Source organism: Schistocerca gregaria, unplaced genomic scaffold (genome assembly GCF_023897955.1).
Source record: "Schistocerca gregaria isolate iqSchGreg1 unplaced genomic scaffold, iqSchGreg1.2 ptg001215l, whole genome shotgun sequence".
In the NCBI taxonomy this organism is placed as follows: Eukaryota; Metazoa; Arthropoda; class Insecta; order Orthoptera; family Acrididae; genus Schistocerca; species Schistocerca gregaria.
Window position 1 is genome coordinate 12,501 of NW_026062537.1, and position 5,000 is coordinate 17,500.

The window sequence follows — 5,000 nt, forward strand, 5'->3', positions numbered from 1 at the left end:
CGCTCCACCAACTAAGAACGGCCATGCACCACCACCCACCGAATCAAGAAAGAGCTATCAATCTGTCAATCCTTCCGGTGTCCGGGCCTGGTGAGGTTTCCCGTGTTGAGTCAAATTAAGCCGACACACGCGAGACTGGTGGTGCCCTTCCGTCAATTCCTTTAAGTTTCAGCTTTGCAACCATACTTCCCCCGGAACCCAAAAGCTTTGGTTTCCCGGAGGCTGCCCGCCGAGTCATCGGAGGAACTGCGGCGGATCGCTGGCTGGCATCGTTTATGGTTAGAACTAGGGCGGTATCTGATCGCCTTCGAACCTCTAACTTTCGTTCTTGATTAATGAAAACATACTTGGCAAATGCTTTCGCTTCTGTTCGTCTTGCGACGATCCAAGAATTTCACCTCTAACGTCGCAATACGAATGCCCCCGCCTGTCCCTATTAATCATTACCTCGGGTTCCGAAAACCAACAAAATAGAACCGAGGTCCTATTCCATTATTCCATGCACACAGTATTCAGGCGGGCTTGCCTGCTTTAAGCACTCTAATTTGTTCAAAGTAAACGTGCCGGCCCACCGAGACACTCAACTAAGAGCACCCTGGTAGGATTTCAACGGGGTCCGCCTCGGGACGCGCAAGCACGCCTTCGGCTCGCCCCACCGGCAGGACGTCCCACGATACATGCCAGTTAAACACCGACGGGCGGTGAACCAACAGCGTGGGACACAAATCCAACTACGAGCTTTTTAACCGCAACAACTTTAATATACGCTATTGGAGCTGGAATTACCGCGGCTGCTGGCACCAGACTTGCCCTCCAATAGATACTCGTTAAAGGATTTAAAGTGTACTCATTCCGATTACGGGGCCTCGGATGAGTCCCGTATCGTTATTTTTCGTCACTACCTCCCCGTGCCGGGAGTGGGTAATTTGCGCGCCTGCTGCCTTCCTTGGATGTGGTAGCCGTTTCTCAGGCTCCCTCTCCGGAATCGAACCCTGATTCCCCGTTACCCGTTACAACCATGGTAGGCGCAGAACCTACCATCGACAGTTGATAAGGCAGACATTTGAAAGATGCGTCGCCGGTACGAGGACCGTGCGATCAGCCCAAAGTTATTCAGAGTCACCAAGGCAAACGGACCAGACGAGCCAATCCGATTGGTTTTGATCTAATAAAAGCGTCCCTTCCATCTCTGGTCGGGACTCTGTTTGCATGTATTAGCTCTAGAATTACCACAGTTATCCAAGTAACGTGGGTACGATCTAAGGAACCATAACTGATTTAATGAGCCATTCGCGGTTTCACCTTAATGCGGCTTGTACTGAGACATGCATGGCTTAATCTTTGAGACAAGCATATGACTACTGGCAGGATCAACCAGGGAGCTGCGTCAACGAGAGCTGAGCAGCCGGCCGCCCGGGAGTGTGTCCCGAGGGCCCGCGCGAACACGCAAGCGTCCGCTCAATTATTCTGCAAACAGGAGGAGGCTGAGCTCCCCTGCACGATACACCTCGAAACCCTCTCAGGTCCCGGCGGCGCGCAGCGCCGTCCTAAGTACTTGGTCGGGTTCGAGAGAGGCGCAATCGCCCGGAGATGGGCGAGTAGACGCTTTCAGTGCGAACACCCGTGCTCCCAACTGAGCTTGCCGCTGCCGACAGAGGCCCGGGAGCGTGCTGTCGTGGCATTGCCGGCGGGAAACAACACGCGCCACCTACGGTGACCGGCAGCTCCAACGCCAGCGCCACAGAAGGGCAAAGCCCCACTTGGGTGCAGAAGCGAACTCTCCCAGCACAGCGCACGCGCCAACACGTCCGCAGAGCTGCGATACAAACCACCTGCGAGAACCGCTGGGGGCGACCGAGCAGCAGACGGCGTCGCGACGCCGAGTGCCGGGCGGCGGCGCATCCTCAACGCACACAGTCCGCAATCGGACCAGCACACTGCAGATGTCCACCGCGCTTCGCACCGGGCTCGGCAGAACCCACTTTGGCCGCCTGGCGCCGCGCGCAGGGTGCGCCGGCGCATAGCTGGGACGCCAGCCGGGCCCGTCGGCCGGCGCTCCTGCCACTGGGCGCCCCCCACCAGCCGGCTGTAGTGCGTGCGCTCACGCAGCGCGCGGCCAGCACGCCGGGCGGCCCCCCCTCACCGGCCGGGGACTGTCCCGCCAAGCCACAGCCTCGTATCGCTTCATACCCACATGGCCAACTCAGGTTCGGGGGCATGGCGGGTACCGCCGAAACAACCGGTTCATAGATGTACCGATCGTCGCTATCACCGATGCACCTGCAGCGCGAACAACCGCTCAACAACTGATTTCCAGTTCATTTGCGGATCTTTGGCAGCAAACGTATACGTCAATCTACATTTGCGAAATCTACGATTCTGGCATGCCTGCATGTTATGTGTCACGACACGCTACATCAGCCCACATACACACTGCGGCATGTACACGAGAGAACACGTGGAAGATGGTCCGCGCACGTGTGCAATGTCCCTTGCGCGGTCGACTGTCAACCGGCCTCTGTAGCATGTCGCAGATGTGGAACGCGGTCCACCGTGCTATCATGTTGTGTGGGGCAATACGATTAAATAGGAAAACCCTCGTCGCTACATCAACAGACGGCTCACGCTGATTCCCGGCAGAGGGAGGAGGGGGGGGGGGGGGCCAACATGCAATACTTTCGTCCGTACCTACCTACCACATGTCTGTACGGCGTACAACAGTGCAATCTCGCTGTAATGGGGAGACGAGACAAGTAGCATCGTGCACAACATATGGCCCTTATGATTCGCCATTGTAGGGCGCAGCCGGTGTACGGTCAAGCATGTGCCACATTATGTCACTCAGTACGTAACGACGGATGATCAGTGTGGGTTACGCGTACATCAGCGGACAGTCCACACAGGCCGTACCACAACGTACACTGACTGCATCGACAACCGAATGCAACTGAACAGCTGCAAGGCTCATTTCACAAACAAACGCCTGACCGACCAGCTTGGAAGGGCAGGAGGGGAGGGCGATATTCGTTCTGTAGCGGTACACCCTTCCAGTGGTTAGCGGGACTGTGTAGAAAGTACGCAACACTCGAAAGACCTTTATGTGAGGGTACGCACCATGGCATCAAGAAATACACATGACACCAGAGGATCCAAGCAGTGAACTATGTTCAGAGGGTTGCTGTTAGGCAAAGCTACATTCCTGTGACGTTACATGTGACAGTTAAGGTGCAGTGTAAGTTAGGTTAAGGTGCAGCGTAAGTTAGGTTAAGGTGCAGCGTAAGTTAGGTTAAGGTGCAGCGTAAGTTAGGTTAAGGTGCAGCGTAAGTTAGGTTAAGGTGCAGCGTAAATTAGGTTAAGGTGCAGCGTAAGTTAGGTTAAGGTGCAGCGTAAGTTAGGTTAAGGTGCAGCGTAAGTTAGGTTAAGGTGCAGCGTAAGTTAGGTTAAGGTGCAGCGTAAGTTAGGTTAAGGTGCAGCGTAACTTGGGTTAAGGTGCAGCGTAACTTGGGTTAAGGTGCAGCGTAACTTGGGTTAAGGTGCAGCGTAACTTGGGTTAAGGTGCAGCGTAACTTGGGTTAAGGTGCAGCGTAACTTGGGTTAAGGTGCAGCGTAACTTGGGTTAAGGTGCAGCGTAACTTGGGTTAAGGTGCAGCGTAACTTGGGTTAAGGTGCAGCGTAACTTGGGTTAAGGTGCAGCGTAACTTGGGTTAAGGTGCAGCGTAACTTGGGTTAAGGTGCAGCGTAACTTGGGTTAAGGTGCAGCGTAACTTGGGTTAAGGTGCAGCGTAACTTGGGTTAAGGTGCAGCGTAACTTGGGTTAAGGTGCAGCGTAACTTGGGTTAAGGTGCAGCGTAACTTGGGTTAAGGTGCAGCGTAACTTGGGTTAAGGTGCAGCGTAACTTGGGTTAAGGTGCAGCGTAACTTGGGTTAAGGTGCAGCGTAACTTAGGTTAAGGTGCCAACGTGGGTTAGGTTAAGGGGCCAACGTGGGTTAGGTTAAGGGCCAACGTGGGTTAGGTTAAGGGGCCAACGTGGGTTAGGTTAAGGGCCAACGTGGGTTAGGTTAAGGGCCAACGTGGGTTAGGTTAAGGGCCAACGTGGGTTAGGTTAAGGGCCAACGTGGGTTAGGTTAAGGGCCAACGTGGGTTAGGTTAAGGGCCAACGTGGGTTAGGTTAAGGGCCAACGTGGGTTAGGTTAAGGGCCAACGTGGGTTAGGTTAAGGGCCAACGTGGGTTAGGTTAAGGGCCAACGTGGGTTAGGTTAAGGGCCAACGTGGGTTAGGTTAAGGGCCAACGTGGGTTAGGTTAAGGGCCAACGTGGGTTAGGTTAAGGGCCAACGTGGGTTAGGTTAAGGGCCAACGTGGGTTAGGTTAAGGGCCAACGTGGGTTAGGTTAAGGGCCAACGTGGGTTAGGTTAAGGGCCAACGTGGGTTAGGTTGCCAGAGATGTGTCAAATCAGGATGTACGTTTGGCTGGTGTCAGGTGGTGGGTTGGTTCGATGCCTTTATAAGGAGTGTGGCCAAAGGGTATTTTATTACTTGTACCTTTTGTGTTGTGGCGTGGCGTTGCGTCCTGTGTTGATACTGGGTGGACCACTGTGGGTGTTGCTGGCTGATTTGAGCTGCGTTGTTTGCGGGTGGTGTGAGACATTCTGTCTTATTAGTGGACGTGACGTTCCTCTTGTCGTTCTTTGGATAGTGTCCTGTGGCAGCGAGGATAAAATGGATGTTGTTGAACGATAGTGCTTTGGTGCTTTCGCTTTGTTACACACAGAGTGGACTGTGAGATAGGGTGACTGGGTCGAGTGCGGTTCACACTGTCCTCCCCAGTTTACAGTATGTATCATCTATGTATGTGGTCCTGCATCATTTACTAAGCAGGGACGTCAGACGACTGAAATATTAGTTATGTACTGATGTAAAGCAGAATGCTTACCTTCCACCAGTGGGCGAGTATCGACTCTGCCCCAGCGTTGCCACCGCAGGAAGCGGTGTCGGAAACAC

General features: G+C 54.0%; 1 non-coding gene across 1 annotated transcript in view; it reads right to left on the reverse strand.

The window, feature by feature from the left end:
* The window catches only part of LOC126329746 (small subunit ribosomal RNA), a 1,893-nt gene extending 512 nt beyond the window's left edge, over positions 1-1,381 (reverse strand). The window contains exon 1 of the ribosomal RNA XR_007562501.1: positions 1-1,381. This exon is cut by the window's left edge and continues 512 nt beyond it. This is a non-coding gene — a ribosomal RNA (small subunit ribosomal RNA).
* Positions 1,382-5,000: the final 3,619 nt, after the last annotated feature.